The sequence below is a fragment of the Bos grunniens genome, chromosome 6 (assembly GCF_055505025.1).
Source record: "Bos grunniens cultivar Pamir isolate PY7600 chromosome 6, Bosgru_T2T1.0, whole genome shotgun sequence".
Classification (NCBI taxonomy): Eukaryota; Metazoa; Chordata; class Mammalia; order Artiodactyla; family Bovidae; genus Bos; species Bos grunniens.
In genome coordinates this window covers 58,464,927-58,486,276 of record NC_141170.1, presented here as the reverse complement: position 1 = coordinate 58,486,276, position 21,350 = coordinate 58,464,927, and the positions used below count along the sequence as shown (strand labels likewise).

General features: G+C 40.6%; 1 protein-coding gene across 33 annotated transcripts in view; it reads right to left on the bottom strand.

Moving 5' to 3' along the window:
- Positions 1 to 21,350, bottom strand: part of APBB2 (amyloid beta precursor protein binding family B member 2) — a 381,591-nt gene that overhangs the window by 293,615 nt on the left and 66,626 nt on the right. For all 33 annotated transcript variants that reach the window (XM_086405998.1, XM_086405977.1, XM_086405990.1 and 30 more), the window contains one exon: positions 8,618 to 8,773. The gene's annotated coding sequence lies outside the window, so the exon portion shown is untranslated. Of the gene's footprint in view, positions 1 to 8,617; positions 8,774 to 21,350 lie in introns of those variants that run through there.

Sequence of the window (21,350 nt, the reverse complement as noted above, 5' to 3'; positions counted from 1 at the left end):
GGTTTTATAGATTTTTAAAAATAAAAACGTCAAGGATAAGAGACTGAAATATGTACAGTTAAGGGATGTTACAATGGATTTGTTCTCCACACCACAACTGCCTACATGCTAAAGAAAAATTGTTATCTTTCTATTATTAAATTTCAGCATCTAAACTAAGACCACAGGAGGTAAAGTGAAAGTCACTTAGTCATGTCCAACTCTTTGTGACCCCATGCAATACACAGTCATGGGATTCTCCAGGCCAGAATACTAGAATGGGTAACCTTTCCCTTCTCCAGGGGATCTTCTGAACCCAGGGATCGAAGCCAGCTCTCCCGCATTGCAGGAGGATTCTTTACCAGCTGAGCCACAAGGGAAGCCTAAGAATACTGGAATGGGTAGCCTATCCCTTCTCCGGGGTAAGTCACACCATAAAGAAATGGATACAAAGGTTTCCAGAGCACCTTACCGACAGCAGAAGAGTCAGCAGTTACTGTTACTGGAAGAGTTTAGGGGAGTCACCTCCTTTGACCTATGACTCCTGTCTGGGGGATTTTAATTAAGAGGAAAGCAAGATCTAGACACAGAAGTCAGAAGTTACTTAAAAGGCACCCTGGCTTTATCTGTGCATCAGTCATTACTTCTAGTCCAAACAGGCAGGCCTTTCTTAGCAAACAGCTCTCCTGATTTAGCAATCAGATTTTGGAGACTTCCACGGCCACCTCCAGCCTTGTGGTCTGAAAAGCAAATACAATTCAGTCCAAAGCTCATATTTAAAGCAAACAAACTGAGCATAAGAGTACACTTTCAGACACACTTCAGCTCGATGGGATTCTTTGTCCTTCAAATCACATTTGGTAAATATCTTTCTCTTTTTTCATTCTCAGCTCAATGTTTTAACTAAAAAGCTTTCAAGGGAACATTTGCTGGCTTAGCATGTACTTTACCACTCTGCCCATAAAAGTTACCTATCTCCTCTACATGTAAAGAGGCAAGAAAAAGGGGGAAATTTACAGTGTTTTAAAAACATTCAGTAAGGTTTTATAAACTGTATTAAAAAATATAATGAATGGTTATGGTCATGATCATACACTGCCCAGCTAGCTCTTTATTCTTGTTTAAAAGGAAAGAAAATGAATAAGTGAAAATGGCTAGAAAACTCAAATAATACAGAAAAGAAAGAAAAGTTTTTCGGTATAATAACAGTACATATTTTTCCACGGAGAACAAGATATAAGTACCATTAAAACATTTATACAAAAGGAAATGGTATTCACATGATTTGGAAAAGATTTTTTTCATTTTATATAGATAAATGCACATATGTATATATACAAGTGTATGTGTGTGTATATATATAAATGATATAATTCCAAATTGGCACACAATAGAGCTCCTTCATTCTTTACAAATAAGCTATGAGAGTAAAACCTGTACAAATATCTTGGCACAGAGTTAACAAAACCTATTTATGAAATTGCTGGTGATTTTAAATTTTGAAATATGTTACCAAATTGCCCTCCAGTGGCATCTACTTTATAAGATAATCCAAACAGCAGTCCCTTTTCTGCATATAATGTAAGTATTACAACTGACCTGCTTTGCCTCAAACCACATCACGGAACTGCCAGACAATCAACCCATCACAGAACAAGTCACGCTCTTCCAGACAACACAGATTCTACAAACGAAACCAGCAGCATCATGGATCAAAGCTGGAGGCTGGCAATCACAGCTTCGCGAAGAGTGCAATGCAGCTGACCTTTTATTTTTTTCTCTATTCTTTGTCTAAGACACAACCGCAGGAACGGCTGGGTAGGGGCAGAGAGATTACCATCTCCTGGGGGTTTACCTTAGTGTACACGGGATGCTATGGTGAAACACCACAGACCGGGTGGCTTACAGACAACAGGAACGTATTCTTTCTCACAGTTCTGGAGGCTGGATGTCCAGCTCGAGGTGCCAGCACAGCCACCGTCTGGTGAGGGCCCTCTTCCTGATTCACTGCTGGAGTTCCCACGGTATTCTCAAATGGTAGAAGGAGCCAGGACGTCTCTGGAGCCTCTTTTATATGGCAGTAATCAGGGCTCCAGCCTCATGACTTAAGCACCTCCCAAAGCCACCACCTCCTCATACCATCATCTTTGGAGGTTAGGATTTTACCATGTGAATTTGGGGAGGGGACACATTTATCTGGACTTCCCCGGTGACTCAGTAGTAAAAGAATCCGTCTGCAATGCTAGAGACTCAGGTTCAAGTGCTGGGTCTGAAAGATCCCCTGGAGTAGGATATGGCAACCCACGCCAGTATTCTTGCCAGGGTAATTCCACGGACAGAGGCGCCTTGCAGGCTAAAGTCCATGGAGACAGGAGCGGTACTCAACTATCCATACTAGCAGATGGAAACACTAGAAGTCTGAAACCATCATAAAGTTGAACACCTTGATACAGGGCCTCCATAAGACAGTGCCAAGAAGCTCGAAGCTCCCCAGACAAGAAGTGCAGAGTCAGGGTCAGGGATAGTTGGGGATAGTCAAGGGGTCCAGGATGACATTCTTCCTTCCTTCTAAGTAAGCTGCTTGGGAGTGTCTGATTCCCTCAGCAACCAGATACCTCCAGGTAGCTGACAGCAGGTTGACTGAGCATGTGGCTAGGCCACATATCTTGGCTGTAAAATCATGGACAGACCTCCAAACAGTTGTACATTTTTATTTCTGCCTCTGAGGGTCTGATTAGGTGTTTTCCTCAGGAAAAAAGCCTTGAAAAACCCCCATCCACTGACAACCTCCTACCTATTTATTTATCAAAAATAACAAAATGCCACTTCTCCAGATTAATCTACATCCATGTTAACCACTCTCTACTTGGAAATTCCAAAGCATCCTACTCATATAGTACTTTGGGCCTTTATTACCTCATTAGTTATAATAACGATGGAAGATATACAAAGAGAGACACAGAGTTTTGTACAGACCAACCACTTTGTAAGCTGTGCAAAGCTTTTTATTTATACAGGTATATCATGAAATTTGAGAAACAAGTTTAGATTCAAATTTAAATCAGTAGCTGGGAGACTTGGATAAAACCATTCGATCTCTCAGCTCCAGAGCATCTTCATCTGTAAAACAGGTAATACTGTCTCTCTCGTAGGATGCTTGTGAGGATTCTCCCCACTCCATCCAGTCCCACCAAGAGCCGAGAAAGTGCTTAAGTTCTCAGCACACTAGACAAGCTCAATAAAATGTTAGCTCGCCCACAAGGGCTTCTATTCTGGCTATCTCTCCCCTAGGATACTTCATTTTGTTCCCTCCAGCAACTATCAAAGTTGACTTTGTTAATACTGTTAACAAGTTCATTTGGAATTTAACTGAACTGCACTGAACCAAGTAAAATTAATTCAGCATCTCTTCGCACTCAAAAATGAATGCCTCCCTCAAGATCAGTGGTCATTTTTCATCCAACTTTAGAATCATCGAGGGCCTAAAGGCACGGTTGGCACTCCAGACTTTCTATTTCTGAGATTAGTCTCTGGTAAAGCCACTAATTGTCTCTTACCTGCCCAGGCACTGCCACTGTACTTGAACCGGACACCAGAAAAGAGTCACAGCACTCACAAACTATTTACAACCTAAAGTCATCAAGAGAACCACCCTTAAGAAACCAAGCATGGACTAGTTACAAAGACTCTGGATTCTGTCCTCAAAAGGCCTCAGCAGCATGAAGAATGTAAGAAAAACTGTTGCCTTTAATTCTTAAAAAGAACACACTAGCAAACTATATAGAGCATTTCCTAATGAAAGCTAGACTGATGTTGATATTCGTTTTCAAAATAAATTACTGGCTTGGACACTGTCTATGCAAAAACATCCAACAGACTTATTTTTGCTTATAAGTGAAGATCAATTCTTTTTGAACAGTAATAATCAATTCAGAAACTTGAGAATTTCTAAGCAGTTACCATATCATGTATATAGGTCATATTCGGACAGTGTCATCAGATTAAATGTTTCCTTCATTATAGATCATTACGGGACTGAGAAACCACTGCTTGTTCTTATATCAGTAATTATACGAAAATAAACGACCACTGACTACATGTCACCGGAGTATGGTACCTTTAAAGGAAACCTAGTACCTTATTATAAAGACATGCAAAAAATAAAAAAATGCAACATTCCAAACTCTATTAACATGTACATTTACCATAAACATCCTCATTAAAGGTTTCACAGGAACGTGGTTTCTCCTAATGAAAGCCAGTTCCAGACATGCTCTTCATTCTTGCACCAGCCTCACCAAATGTAACCACACTGACCTGATTTTGGCTTTATCTGCAACCATATTATAATAAATAAGCAGGAACCTTCACAGATGTAATTGCACCACAACTCCAACTGCAGCAGCTCAGTCACTTCAACCCTCTAACTTCAGACTGCAGAAGGCTCCATTCAAACTAAAGCGCAGTTCAGAAGTTACCCTCACTCAGCCCTACTGTGTTTCAGTTCCCCAAGAAAAGCAAGACCAACAAGGCCACAGCCTCTTAGAATATTATACTACACTCCTCAGAGGGTCATTCATCATTCTGTGCATAGGTCACAAGGATTTTTTAAAAGGACACCAAAGAGAAAACACTGAAAGGAGTGACTCGGTTAAAAAATTCGTGATACCCATTTCCAGGTCCTAGAGAAATAAACAAAAGCTTACCTATTGTTTTTTCTCTTAAATGAAAATAAAAAGAGTAATTCCATGTTGCTCCGTGGATGTCCTCTTATGAAGTGAGCTTATCTACCAAAGGACTGCAAGGAAAGCAAAGGAGCCAGGTAACAAACACGTCAGCTCCACACAGGTGGAAATGAGAAGATTACAAAGAAAGAGCAGGAAGCAGATAAGCCATCCTGGAGAACTGAGCCCTCTGGAAAACGGGAGGCAGGGCTTGACCTACTAATGGAATTGCAGAAAACATGTTCTAAATCTAATCGTGATTTTAAAATCTGATAAAGTCCAATAACAGATGTCTGCTTTTAGCTATATGACAGGGAGGAGAAATGTCTCTGAATCTCACCAACACACAATTAATATTTTTTCACATTAAAAATAAAAGTCAAAATTGTAACTTTAATAGAAAACAAAATAAAATGGCCAACTAGAATCCAAACATCACAATAAAGCACTTTTTTCCTTTTCTGATCTTTATGCATTCACAATTTTTACAAAGTCATAACTAAAGAAGAGATAAAAATTTGCAGCCCTTATGTTTCTAATATAATTAATGTCTTCACAGCAAGCAGTTCATTGAGAACCATACCAACAAAAGGCAAAAACAGCACACTTAAGGACAAAAGTGTACCTAGCACTTTATATTACAAAAAAGGTCCAATTTGCATAAAACGTAAAACCATACTATAATCCCCAAACCCAAGACATTTTAATTGACAGTTTTCATTTAGTAAAATACTCGTTTTATAAAATTTATCTTTCTTTGTGTAAAGACTCAATTCGTATAATCATTAATGAAAACACTTTAAATTCTTGAAATAATATACCAAAAATATAAATCCTTCAATCAGTAATCATTGGTAATGATTAAGACAGATGTAATCTTACCTGGTTCCTGAGAAACCTGTATGCAGGCCATTAAGCAACAGTTAGAACCAGACATAGAACAATGGACTGGTTCAAAATTGGGAAAGGAGTACATCAAGGCTGTATATTGTCACCCTGCTTATTTAACTTATATGCAGGGTACATGTTGCCAAATGCCCGGCTGGATGATTCATAAGCTGAAATCAAGAATGCCAGGAGAAATATCAACAACCTTGGATATACAGATGATACCACTCTAAAGGCAGAAAATGAAGAGGAACTAAAGAGCCTCTTGAAGGTGAAAGAAGAGAGTGAAAAAGCTGAGTAAAAACTCAGCATTCAAAAAACTAAGATCATGGCATCTGGTCCCATCACTTCATGGTAAATAGATGGGGAAACAATGGAAATAGTGGCCGGTTTTATATTCTTCAGTTCCAAAATCATTGTGGATGGTGTTGACTGCAGCCACTAAGTTAAAAGACACTTGCTTAAAAGCTATGACAGACCTAAACAGCGTATTTAAAAGCAGAGACATTACTTTGCCGACAGAGGTTCGTAGAGTCAAAGCTATGATTTTTCCAGTAGTCATGCACGGATGTGAGAGTCGGACCAAAAAAGAAGGCTGAGTGCCAAAGAATTGACGCTTTTGAATTGTGGTGTTGGAGAAGACTCTTCAGAGTCCCCTGGACAGCAAGGAGATCAAAACAGTCAGTCCTAAAAGAAAGCAACCCTGAATATTCATTAGAAGGACTGATGCAGAAGCTTCAATACTCTGGCTACCTGATGTGAAGAGCTGACTCATTGGAAAAGACCCTGATGCTGGGAAAGATTGAGGGCAAGAGGAGAAAGAAGTGGCAGAAGATGAGATGCCTGGATGGCATCACTGACTCAACCAACATGAGTTTGAGCAAACTCTGGGAGATAGTGAAGGACAAGGAAGCCTGGCGTGCTGCAGCCCATGGGGTCCTAAAGAGCTGGACGTGACCTAGAGACTGAATAACAACAGGGCAAAGAGTAGGGAAACTCCACTTTCTGCTCAGCTTTTCTGAAACCTATAACGGCTTCCTCCAAACAAAGACTATTAATTTTTTTAAAGTCAAATAAGGTCAATTATAAAAAACACAAAGTAATAATCATAAAGCCCAACCTTGAGAAGAGGAAACAAATCAGTAAAGTTCATGATGCATTTGGAATTCTGCTTACACCAGAAAGTCAACTCATGTTTTTGGTGAGAAAAGCAGCTGTTCCCCTCTGGTGTTCAACTCTGGACAACTTCTTGAAAACCTCTCATTTGGCTGCTCCCGAAACAATTGTGTTTACAGTAAATACCAAGATTCTACTACTGGTGAAACTCTGAAATTATCTTCCTTATCGGCAATTAACTATAGGCTCTGGAAAGCCTCCCTTTCTTTCAGACTCAAAAAAGCAAGTAATTGAATTAAATATAGTTCTAAATATGTGCCTGTTCCTCCTCTGTGAAATAACAGCTCTCTCTGCTAGTCTCTTCCCAAGCCAGCAGAATAATAATTCCGCATCTCTTTGACTCCCACAGAATTTTGCTGCCTCTGGTGACACACTTTCACTCTGTGGGTCAGCTAGCCTAACGCTGATCTGATCTGGCCTATCACTGCAAGCCCCTGAGGACAGGGGCTGAGCCACGGTCACTTCATGCGAAGACTTCACACTGAAAGGTATGGCCAATCAGGATGTTTTGGGATATAAGTGATCAACCCCTAATTCAAACTACCTAGCTAACCTTCTGGCAGAGGGAAACTGGAGTTGCTGGCTTTGGGGCCTGCTGGGTCTGGGGCCACCCATGGTGGGTGTAAGGTGGGTATCTGTGTGCGTGTGTCTCCCTAGCACCATTCCCCTTCTGCCATCAGCCTACTCGGATCTCCTGTATGTTGACTTCATCCTCAGAAAGCGTCTTCCTACATGGTATCAAAGAGGGTCACTAGCAGCTCCAGCTTAACAAACCCACAGACAGGAAAAAACTCTCTGCAACAGTTCCATAATTCCATACCTCCACAACGGATCCTTGTGACCCTGACTAGCCAAGCTGATGTCACATGCCCAAGACAGAGGCAATGGAGTCATCGCCTCCTCTGACTACATGGGCTGAGAACAAAGCAAGGGTGACTGATGGCTCAGGGGAAATCCGGATGATTTATTGAAAGGAGGAAAGAGATGCTGGGTGGGCAAAGCCAACAGACACTCCCTGCTTCACAGGCTCTGAAGACCGCTGACTCAGACCCTTCTGCTTATTACTTGTAATTCCCTTCTACTTATTAGGTGTAACCACTGAACACTGAATACAAAGTGTTTTCAGTGTCTGTCCCTGTATGACATTCTTTCTCAGAATGAATTCTTTCCCACCTTACTGCCACCTGTGAGGCGGGCTATGCAGTTTCCTTCCCCTGCTTCTCAGTGAGGCTATCTTGCATTTAGTTACATTCCTATTGTTTTCAGGACATTTCTTCTCCTTTGTCCTGGGTATCTCAACACCAAGTGCACACACTGTTGAAAACAAGTGTGTTGCTAGCTTTTGTTTGGAGAGAGATTTAAGAGTAGGTAAAAATTTGCCAAGCAAACCAAAGGAACACACACAGAAGTACCCCGCCTCCCTCAAAATGGGGCAGGTCTCCACAATCCACCCTTCCTAGTGTGGAAACACACATGAGGGAAAGTCTCTGAGAGTCTCAGGACAAGTCCAGGCTTTCTCCCCAAAATAAAGCCAAGATCAAGGAGTGATTACAGGTGACCTCTGGTCATGGTTTGTTGTACATTTGCTAACCTTAAGACCTTCCTCTCTTCTCTGAGAGAGAGAGGATGGGACAGAGGAGAGGGGAAAGGAAAAGAAAGAAAGGAGGATAACTATACACCATATACAGAAGTTTACCAGGCTATCTGCCATTTGTACAACGGCCAGGAATCCCTCAAATAACTGGGAATGATTATTTAGGGTTGTCTCAAAAACACTGCATGAAATAACAAAACCACCTTCCCCATGTGATCCAATCCACTTTACCCAGCCTCTCTGATCTTATACCAACCTGATCTTGCTTAAGTTATCGTCTGTCTCAGGCTTTCACAGGAGCTTTCTTTTATGGATTTTCCATCCAGCAAACGTTTCTGTTCCCCGGCTGGGCAGATCCAACCACAGCATGCTTGGCTACAGACGGCAGCAGCTCACCCACAGCAGCTCCAACCTGGAGGGGGCGAAGGCCGGAATCCATTAGAGGAATTCACAGTCACAAACACGCTCTCTCTCAGAACTGTATGTCTGGCAGGAGAACTCCCAGCATCGTCCAAACGTTTAAAATCATTAATGAACAGAGACAACAGTTTATAAGGTCTCCTAAAGATACCTTACAAGTTTGGGCTATTCTGAGGGGGAGGATTGAAGTGTTTAATTATTACTAAAAAGGTTTGGCCAAATGCTTATGCTCTGTTTGTGGAAAATTTAAAAGCCAGATGTTTTAATTAACCACAGAAAACACAAGCTACAACTAAAATTTCATGAACACACTGATCTGCCCTGTGGAAAACCACAGGAATGTTCTGGCAAGGCTCGGACTGAATTCTTGGGACACAGAGGGCTGGGATCATTCCCCTTAGGAACCCAAACAGAAAATTAACTTGCTCAATATGTTTTAAAAAAGAAAAATGAAACCCAGATTTAATCTCAGTCAAATACAAAAGCATTTCAGGACTTCAAAGGGCACCACCGAAAGACACACAAGGGAAAGGTCACAAAAAATTCCAGTGTGGTATAGGATTTAGAATGTATTTTCAATGCAAAGTGAATAGTGTAGCAGAAAAGTTCACAGGCTAAATAACCCAAAGGAGAAACTAATCATCTTTCATTTCCTAATAGAGGAAAATGATGTATGAAAACCAATATTCAAGTGAATCATAAATATTATCAAATGTATAATATGTTCAGGCAAAAGGAATCACTTAACTATCCTGCTTCAGGCCAAACCTGCACCCTGGCCCACACTACCTACTATGCTCCAGCTTGAAGAATCAAGGCATCCAGAAAAACTGCTAAAATAACTTAGGCTCACTGAATTCAGAAACAGAAAAATGAGGGAATCTTATAAAAGCAATTAGTGAACAATTAAGAACAGATTAAAAAGTCTTTCTTAGTGATAGTACTAGTTATGACAGCATCAATACACATCAAATATTGATTCAAGAGAGAACGAAACACATGTTATTTTCAGATACTAGGTCCACAATTCTATTTCTGTAAGTCACAGACCCTGACACAAGTGTGCCAAGCATAATATTACATTAATCTCCATCTTCATTTGAAACCTCTGTGGCAAAAATAATTTCAAAAGGAACACAGCAGGAAAAAAGCAAGATATCAAGGTATCTATCTGTGGTGTAATCCCAGTTTTGTTCTACAAATTGAGTGTATATAATCTAAAGATTTCAAAGCATGAACAATAATGGCTATTTCTGGATCATGGAATTAGACATATTTGTGTTTACATCTTAGTGTTTTTCCAAGTTTTATACAATTAATATGTATCATTTTTAGAATCAGAATATTTTTAAATAAGGTTTTTCTTACTAAACAGTATAGGAACACAAATCAGAAATGGAATACCAATATATTAGCCTCATTTGTGGGCTTCCTTTTATCTGAAGAATAAGAGCTAAAATTAAAAAGACTTCATTTATCTGAACTCTGTAATTCTTCATTTAGAAGTTCAAAACCCAAGTGTCCAATAACACCCCCAGGGTTGAACAACTACTTTTCTAGGAACAAGAAATTTTTACTGATTTTGCAAACCTGTCACAAAGAAACAAGAACATAGTTATTCCTCTCCCTTAACTAATGCATCTAAATTTCTCTATCACTAGCCACGCTATACAACTGTCACTTATTACAAATGTCCTGATGTCACTTAAGATTTCACAGGAGCAGAGCCCTTGGTAAACACTGCCACACGCCATTTCTGATATTTCCAGCATCTCAGAAAACACAAAACACAATGGTGGAATCTCAAGGGAATGGCAACCCACTCCAGTATTCTTGCCTGGGGAATTCCACGGTCAAAGGAGCCCGGTGGGCTATAGTCCGTAGGGTCACGAAGAGTCGGACACAACTGAGCAACTAGCACTTTCACTAACACTGGGGTACCTGGCGGTCCACCACTCTAAGAAGACAACGTCCTCAGTTTACAAATGAGGACACTGCGGCCCAGAGAGATCAAATGTCTCTTCCAAGGCCACACAGCTGGTGGGGCAGGGATAAGTCCAGATCACCAGCTCCACTGTGACCACCTGCTCTATCCACCACTACATCTCAGCACGTACTCCACCACAGGTTAAATTCATATTAGCAAAACGAGTAGAACAAGACAAGAAATGTATTCTGTCAAAAATGAAATGCATGCAGGGAAAGAAAAGCAGAGACTCAAAGCTGGGCTAAACTAGATGAGGCTCTGCCCATAACCCGCTCTGCCGGAGAAACAATGGCTGCAGTGTGAGCAGGCAGCAGGTGCCTTGAACAGAAACCGCCTGTCATGCCAAAAGCTTTCTGGTCCTAGTACTTGTCCTGCTGATGACAGCACGGCTCCAGTGCTCGAAGCAGGACAAGAGGTTTTCAACAAGAGAAAACAACACTGGCACCTGTGAGCCACCTGTGGGTGAGACGAGGGACATGTGCTCACCCCACTGTTGGCGGTAAATAATCTACTAAATGATCAGACATCAAGTCTGAGCCTCCTCCTTCCAAAAGTTTCAGGGAAGAGATATGATTGATTTCAAAAATTAAGAAACAGAGTGGGATCATTTTGTGAAGTACAGAAACAGCAAATCTTTATGTTGTGTACCTGGAACTAACAGTGTTGTAGGTCCATTATGCTTTAATAAAACATTGCTTGAAAAGAAAGGAAGGAAGGAAAGGAAAGAAGAGAGTCACCGATAACTAAAATAAAATAATCCTAACGCTTCATCTCTTATGCCAGATACAAGCGTGGGGGTAAGCAGGACTTTTCCTCACTTCCTCTAAGTGAAGTATACGAACAATGCTCCTCTTCACTTCTTTCTCAGCATTCACCTATAGCGTCCACACCACGCCAGTCAGAAACCTAGGAGTCCCACAGATGTGAAAGCCCAATGAGTAAGGAAGAGGAGAAGACAATGGCAGTGATGAACTCAGAATCGCTCCCTGAACAGCCTTCACTGAGCTCCCTCCCGTCACCCCGTGCCTACTCTGCAGCCGGACCACAAAGGCAGGAACTGTGAAGCCGCTAAAAAAGCGCTGCATCCAAGGACGATGTGAGCCTGCTTTGTAAGCCGCCGGGGCCAACACAATGGCCCCGTCCCGCCTCATCTCAGGAGTCAGGCGCCCGAAAAAACGCATATTTTTTCCACCCCAAACTGCTCCTTCCCCACTATCTATTTCCATGGCTGGACCCTGGAGGAAAGACAATATTGACAGTTTATTCATCCCCTTCCGTGCCTCTGCTCTGATGCTAAAGGTTAATGTCCACAGAGGGCAAAAGGAATCAGATTCTTGTTGCTATTTCACAATGAAATCAAAGCTTGGTAGTGAGTGTTGTTCTAGGAACTCTTGGAAAGTCATTTGTAAGGTAATGACAGTAAGTTTAAATTTAGCAGTCTGGTAGAATGAACTCTGGCCTGCTAATCAAATTTGGCACAGTCTTGCTTAAATCACAAAATTATCTTTCTCAATGACAGACTAAACATAAATTAGATCAGATTCATTGATTTTGAAATCCTTTCTTACTGGGAACCCTGACTGTGTGCTACCTGGTTCTTTATCTTCACCCAGTGTCTTTGGCAAAATGTGCCCCTAGATACTGCCACTATCTGAGAATCTTAAATGTATGGTCAGCACTTTTCCCCCGTTTTAATATCACAGGGAAAGTTTGTCCTTCCTGAGCCTGATTCCAGAAGTATTAGCCAAGCCAATTCAATACTTCTGAAATTTCTCTCTCAAAATGATCAGGAGTACCAGGCAAGAATATGTCAGAGAACATTACTTTCGTGGTGTGGGAAATTTTATTTTAAAAACTTAGATTGAGAGTATTGATAACTTCACATCTTAAAATATTTGGGAGAGGAGAGTATAAGTCATTTGAAATAATGAGGGCTGTGTTTTAAGTTACACATCACCAGCAACTGAAATCTATAAGCGAAACTGGCACCCAATGAAGTCTGTGGAGACATGACAATTTTAAAAAGGTTTCATACAGTAATGTCCCCTGTCATGCTCTCAAGTAAAGAGGGTTGCAACATTTTGGAAGGGGAGGAATTGACGCTTTCTAATGTTCTAAAAACTGTTCTTCGGAAGTAAACTTGGTTCAAAATTGGAAAAAAAGTACAAACGATAAGGCTGTATATCATCACCCTACTTATTTAACTTATATGAAGAGTACATCATGCAAAATGCCGGGCTGGATGAATCACAAGTTGGAATCAAGACTGCCAGGAGAAATATCAACAGCATCAAATATGCAAATGAAACGACTCTAATGGCAGAAAGTGAAGAGGAACTAAAGAGCCTGTTGATGAGGGTGAAAGAGAAGAGTGAAGGAGACGGCTTGAAACTCAGTATTCAAAAAACTAAGATCACAGCATCCAGTCCCATCACCAGATGGCAAATAGATGGGGAAAAAATGGAAGCAATGGCAGATTTTATTTTCTTGGGTTCCAAAGTCACTGAGGACAATGACTGCAGCCGTGAAATTAAAAGACGCCTGCTCCTTGGAAGAAAAGCTATGACCAACCTAGACAATGTATTAAAAGGCAGGAACATCGCTTTAATGACAAAGGTCCGTCTAGTGAAAGCTTTGATGTTTCCAGTGGTCATCTATGGATGTGACAGTTGGACTATAAAGAAAGCTGAGCACTGAAGAATTGATGCTTTTGAACTGTGGTGTTGGAGAAGACTCTTGAGAGCCTCCTGGACTGCAAGGAGATCCAACCAGTCCATCCTAAAGGAAATCAGTCCTGAATATTCATTGGAAGGACTGATGCTGAAGCTCCAATACTCTGGCCACCTGATGCAAAGAGCTGACTCACTGGAAAAGATTCTGATGCTGTGAAAGACTGAGGGCAGGAGGAGAAGGGGATGACAGAGGATGAGATGGTTGTATGGCATCATCAATTAATGGACATGAGTTTGAGGAAACTCTGGGAGATACTGAAGGATAGAGAGCCTGCTGTGCTGCAGTCCATGGGGTCACACAGAACTGGACACGACTTGGTGACTGAACAACAACAAAAGCTGTTCTGGGAAAAATAAGGGATGAAAAAATCAACAGATGTAGAGGTTGTGGTCCCAGCTCTGCTACTTATGACCTGAGGCTTTCTGGGATAACTAACATACACTCTTTACCTTTTGTTTTATCATCTGTAATACTGGGATGAGACTACTGGCCAGTTTCATGGGACTCTCAAACAATGAAACCCAATACGAAGGCATTACATAAGTTTTTAAAGCACTGTGTATTCATTCAACAAATATTTACTAAGAAACTACAAAGCTGCCAGATACAGCACTGTGGATTCAACCACAAACAAGAGACGCAGCCCATTCCTGCAAAGACTTGGTGATGGGATGCAGTAAAATCTGTAAGAAGCACAGGGAGTTATGGGACCTGCAGGCAGCTTCCAATCTGAATATCAGAAAAACATGACATATTTTTACCTTCACAAGCTCTTGAGGAAGTTTCGCAAGAGCTTGTAAAGGTAGCAGCAGATGCAGTTTTTGGTTCGGGTTAATTGTTAGCTCATTCTTAGTACATTTTTACTGAACACTCACAGCATGCCAGGCACTATTCTAGATACTGGAGATCTAGCACTGAACAAAACTTCTGCCCTAATTTAGCTGATATTCCTCATCCACATGAAATGTAATAAACAGGAACTAAACATAGTTCAGCAGCAAGGATGCTTCTGCTGCAATATAATGGTTTCTTTCTCCACCAAAATAAGGACACACGAAAGTTAAAAGGAATATTCTAATTGATCTAAATACAGTAAACATTTTATATATTAAATCTCCAGGCTACATTTTACAATATGCCAAATAACTGCCACCATATGAAAGGCACTCTTGGGTCTGAGGGTTTACAATTTGTGTCTTTTGGCATGGAGAACACTCTCCATATCTCCCCCCACCCTCACCCAAGGAAAATGAACATATGCTGGAATCCATCCAAACACAACCTCAGTTTTAACAAGGGGAATATCAGTTATTTTAGAATCATTTCCTGTAGTCATTTCTGTAAAGGATAAAAAAAATTGAATTCTATTTTTTTTTAGAAACTAAACTGAACATGCCAAACGTCTGCCTTCACAAAGTTTCCTTTAAAAATCTATTTAAGGGGAGGGGAGGGCATGAGAACTAGGCTGTCCAGAAGGTAGTTAACCCAAAAGTCTAAAAATTCAATACAGGGTGGAGGTGTGGGGGATGAGGAAAGGAGGAAAAAGAGAAAGGAAAGGAAGGCACAGGAGTGAAAAGTTACACAATGATCTCTAGGATTAAAACCTGAAGAGTTCACAGGCTCAACAAATACCAACGGCCAGTGTTCAAAATACTGTATAGCAAAGAAGAGGTTAAAAAAAAAAAAAAAAAAAAAGACCAAAATGCTACTCAGCCCAAGAGCAAGGGTTCCTAAATTTGGGGGTTCCTACCAAAAAACACAAAGTCCAAAGCCCAGGTGTGCAGATGATGTACTAGGTCTGTGGACGTGTCCACGGATTTTCACTTTTCTAACTGGACCCAAACGATACTGATTCACAACGGTCCCATGGCTGGGAACCACTGACTTACTGTATTTCTGTACTGAAAAAAGTTCTGGAACGTTTTTATTATAATAACAGATAATTCTTTTGCTAAGTGCTTTCCACTATTCTTTCATCCTGAAGTAGGAACTATTACTATGCCTATCTTTTTAAATGGGGAAATTTGAGGCATGAAGAGGTCAAATGACTTAACTAATGTTACACAGCTTTTAAATCAAGAACCTGGGATTTTTGGCCAAGTCCTATCTGCCCTGTATTTTCTTAGCACTCTGATCTGGTGAACTTTAGCAAGCTAAATCTGCTTGCCACTCTCTAGTCTAAGGTTGTCATATAACTAATCATCTTAATAATATACTATAGGCATTCGGAGAAAGCAATGGCATCCCACTCCAGTACTCTTGCCTGGAAAATCCCATGGATGGAGGAGCCTGGTAGGCTGCAGTCCATGGGGTCGCTAAGAGTCGGATACGACTGAGCAACTTCACTTTCACTTTTCACTTTCATGCATTGGAGAAGGAAATGGCAACACACTCCAGTGTTCTTGCCTGGAGAATCCCAGGGATGGAGGAGCCTGGTTGACTGCCATCTATGGGGTCGCCCAGAGTCGGACACGACTGAAACGACTTAGCAGCAGCAGCATAGGCATTAATACAGAACTTAAATCCCCAAATTCAGTAATAAACTGTGTAATCTTAGAGAGTGCTAGGAAAATCATACATAAAGCATGGTCTATTCAGGGCAGTAGGGAGGTACCTGGCCAGGTCTGTAGTTACTTTAATTACCTTCCATCCCATCTTAAAATCAGTAAAAGAATGCTTATGATCTTAGGGAAAATATGCTCCTTCACCAACATTAGACTTTTTCCTAGAAAAAAGCTGGACACAGCAAAGTCGGGCTCATTAGGAATTACTGCCAAGAGTTTCACACCTTCTCAACAGTTTCATGCTTTTTTTGGTGATGTGCCAGCTATTTGTCCTTTGAGGCCCAGCCCAAATATTACCTCCTTCATAAAGCCTTCTCAGATGCTCTGGTAGAAATAACAACATTGAAAATTTGCAATGGGGAGGGAGGAGGGTTCAGGATGGGGAACACATGTATACTTGTGGCAGATTCACTTCGATATTTGGCAAAACCAATACAATATTGTAAAGTCTAAAAATAAAATAAAATTTAAAAAAAAAGAAAAAGAAAATTTGCACTCTTCAATGCTTCTCCTATCGCATAGGACAGGCTGATGTTTATCAAGGAATACATATGCCTTATCTCACCTAGAGCTAGACATCCTGGAATGTGAAGTCAAGTGGGCCTTAGAAAGCATCACTACGAACAAAGCTAGTGGAGGTGATGGAATTACAGTTAAGCTATTTCAAATTCTGAAAGATGATGCTGTGAAAGTGCTGCACTCAATATGCCAGCACATTTGGAAAACTCAGCAGTGCTCACAGGACTGGAAAAGGTCAGTTTTCATTCCAATACCAAAGAAATGCAACGCCAAAGAATGTTCAAACTACCACACAATTGCACTCATCTCACATGCTAGTAAAGTAATGCTCAAAATTCTCCAAGCCAGGCTTCAGCAATACGTGAACCATAAATTTCCAGATGTTCAAGCTGGTTTTAGAAAAGGCAGAGGAACCAGAGATCAAATTGCCAACATCCGCTGGATCATCAAAAAGCAAGAGTTCCAAAAAAACATATTTCTGCTTTACTGACTATGCCAAAGCCTTTGACTGTGTAGATCACAATAAACTGTGGAAAATTCTGGAAGAAATGGGAATACCAGACCACCTGACCTGCCTCTTGAGAAACATATATGCAGGTCAGGAAGCAACAGTTAGAACTGGACATGGAACAACAGACTGGTTCCAAATAGGAAAAGGAGTACGTCAAGGTTGTAAATTGTCACCCTGCTTGTTTAACTTCTATACAGAGTACATCATGAGAAATGCTGGGCTGGAATAAGCACAAGCTGGAATCAAGATGGCCGGGAGAAATATCAATAACCTCAGATATGCAGATGACACCACCCTTATGGCAGAAAGTGAAGAGGAACTCAAAAGCCTCTTGATGAAAATGAAAGAGGAGAGTGAAAAAGTTGGCTTAAAGCTCAACATTCAGAAAATGAAGATTATGGCATCCGGTCCCATCACCTCATGGCAAATAGATGGGGAAACAGTGGAAACAGTGTCAGATTTTATTTTTGTGGGCTCCAAAATCACTGCAGATGGTGACTGCAGCCATGAAATTAAAAGATGCTTACTCCTTGGAAGGAAAGTTTTGACCAACTTAGACAGCATATTAAAAAGCAGAGATATTACTTTGCCAACAAAGGTCTGTATAGTCAAGGCTATGGTTTTTCCTGTGGTCATGTATGGATGTGAGAGTTGGACTGTGAAGAAAGCTGAGCACCGAAGAATTGATGCTTTTCAACTGTGGTGTTGGAGAAGACTCTTGAGAGTCCCTTGGACTGCAAGGAGATCCAACCAGTCCATCCTAAAGGAGATTAGTCCTGGGTGTTCATTGGAAGGACTGATGCTGAAGCTGAAACTCCAGTACTTTGGCCACCTCATGCAAAGAGTTGACTTATTGGAAAAGACCCTGATGCTGGGAGGGATTGGGGGCAGGAGGAGAAGGGGACGACAGAGGATGAGATGGCTGGATGGCATCACCGACTCAATGGACATGAGTTTGAGTAAACTCCGGGAGTTGGTGATGGACAGGGAGGCCTGGCATGCTGTGATTCGTGGGGTCACAAAGAGTCAGACACGACTGAGCGACTGAACTGAACTGATGCCTTATCTTAACATAGTCCTCGCAGCATCTCACCCCTTCACCCTTTGTTCTCAGGTGGCCTGAGCTCTTTCTGGTTCTTCTCCATCTTTCCTAATGTTCTTTCTTGGGCTCCTTTGTATATGACCACTAGAATATTTTAAATGGTGTTCACAAAGGCTTCATCCTGACTCTCCTCACAACTTCACACAAACTTTCTGGGTGACTTCAACCATGTTGCCAAGTCCAGCTACCTGGATAGTCTGATGACTCTCATTCACCCATTCAATAAAATCATCCATTCATTCGTCAAACATTTATTGAGACATACTCTATGCCAAGTATGCACCAGGGGTTCTTTCCAGGTCAGACCTCTCACTTGACTCTGTCCAACCCACTAGGATCACAACTCCTGATTCATTTATGTTCTTGCTCCCTATTGCATCCAAGAAGTCACATTTCTTCCGGTTTCACGGAGGTAACAGTGATACGTGTCTTACAGAACAGGCACATTTCTTCCAATTTCACACAGGTAATAGTGATATGTATCTTACCAAAAATGGCATCTTAAACACCTTTGGCAGTATTTTCTTACATCTTATACACATACCAAAACAGTGGCTCTTATAAACAGTGGCATCTTAAAGTCTATGAACCCCAGAGACTATCTTAGTATATTTCCCTCCCATTATTCTACAACAGTGCTGTCCAAGAGAACTTTGATGATGGAAATGTGCCATATTTGTGTTGTCCAATATAGTAGTCATTATCCACATGTGCGTTGAAATGTGACTAGTATGACCAAGGCATTGAATTTTTATTTTTATATGTTTACCAATTTCCTTATCATTCCTTTTTGCATCTCAGACTTTCCTTCTAGAATCACTTTCTTCTTCATGAAGTACATCCTTTAAGTTTCTTAGTAAAATCTGCCACAGTAAGTTTTAATTTTTTTGCAAAGTATATTTTGCCTTTTTCTTGAATGACAGTTTTGCTGATATACAATCAATAGTATTTTCTTTCAGCATTCTGAAAATATTTTTCGAGCATCCATACTGCTGTTGAGAAGTCAGTTGTCAGTATATTATTCCCTTGATAAACAATCTATTTTTCCTATCTGGGTATTCTTAAGATCACCTTCCTTATTTTGGTATATTTAAGTTCCTTAGGTCTAGATATGAATTTCTACTTATTTATCCTTATTGGCCTATGCTGTGTTTCCCTTTATTGGTCCAGAAATTACTTGGATTTAAGGAACACTGGTCATTTATGTACTTCATGAACTCTCTCTGGAAATTATTTGTACCCTAGATTTTCAAATATTACTTCCTTCCATTTTGTCCATTATCTCTCTGCAATTCTGAACAGATCTATCTCATCATGGCTTTTATATCCTTCAACTACACCTTAATGTTTTTCTTCTTATTTCTAAGTTACATTCTGGTTAATATCTTCACATCTTTTTTTCTAGTTCATTAATTGCTTCTCTAGTTGTTCATAGTCTAGTTTATTGAGTTTTTAACAGTTGTAATTTTTTCCCTCACATTTTGTTCTTATTTCTTTTTTCTCAAATCTGCCTGGTCAAAATTTTTTCAACAAAAACAGAACACCTACATTTATATTGCTCTTCCTGCACACTCCTCTCCACAACCACATTGAGATATAATTGACAAACATTGTATTAATTTAAGGTATACAACAATATTTGATACATGTATATATTGCAAAATGACCACCATAATCAGTTTCATTAACATCAATTACCTCACATTGTCACAGATTTTTTTCTCACGATGAGAACTTTGAAGATGTACTTTCATAGCAACTTTCAAATATACGATACATTTTGGTTAATTATACTCACCATGCTGTACATTATCTACCTAGAACTTATTTTTTTTGTAATTGGAAATTTGTATCTTAACCATCTTCACCGACTTCCTGCATCCCTGACCTCTGGCAACTAATTTGTTTCTAAGAGTTTGGCGTTTGTTTTGTTTCTTTTTTTAGATTCCACATATAAGTGAGCTCTTTCTCTGACTTATTCCCTTGGCATAATGTCTTCATGTTGTTGTAAATGGAAGAATTTCCTTCATTTTTATGGCTGAATAATATGCCTGATCATTTTTTTTTAATTGAAGTATCATTAATTTACAATATTGTGCTAGTTTCTGATATACAGCAAAGTGATTTAGTTATAATTATTGACTATGCCAAAGCCTTTGCCTGTGTAGATCACAATAAACTGTGGAAAATTCTGAAAGAAATGGGAATACAGACCACCTGACCTGCCTCTTGAGAAACCTATATGCAAGTCAGGAAGCAACAGTTAGAACTGGACATGGAACAACAGACTGGTTCCAAATAGGAAAAGGAGTACGTCAAGGCTGTATATTGTCACCCTGCTTATTTAACTTCTATGCATCATGAGAAATGCTGGGCTGGAAGAAGCACAAGCTGGAATCAAGATTGCAGGGAGAAATATCAATAACCTCAGATATGCAGATGACACCACCCTTATGGCAGAAAGTGAAGAGGAACTTAAAAAGCCTGTTGATGAAAGTGCAAGTGGAGAGTGAAAAAGTTGGCTTAAAGCTCAACATTCAGAAGACGAAAATCATAGCATCTGGTCCCATCACTTCATGGCAAATAGATGGGGAAACAGTGGAAACCGTGTCAGACTTTATTTTTGGGGGCTCCAAAATCACTGCAGATGGTGACTGCAGCCATGAAATTAAAAGATGCTTACTCCTTGGAAGAAAACTTATGACCAACCTAGATAGCATATTGAAAAGCAGAGACGTTACTTTGCCAACAAAGGTCCGTCTAGTCAAGGCTATGGCTTTTCCAGTGGTCATGTATGGATGTGAGAGTTGGACTGTGAAGAAAGCTGAGCGCCGAAGAATTGATGCTTTTGAACTGTGGTGTTGGAGAAGACTCTTGAGAGTCCCTTGGACTGCAAGGAGATCCAACCAGTCCATTCTGAGGGAGATCAGCCCTGGGATTTCTTTGGAAATCCCAAAGAATTCCTTTCTTTGGAAGGAATGATGCTAAAGCTGAAACTCCAGTACTTTGGCCACCTCGTGCAAAGACTCTGATGCTGGGAGGGATTGGGGGCAGGAGGAAAAGGGAATGACAGAGGATGAGATGGCTGGATGGCATCACTGATTTGATGGACGTGAGTCTGAGTGAACTCCGGGAGTTGGTGATGGACAGGGA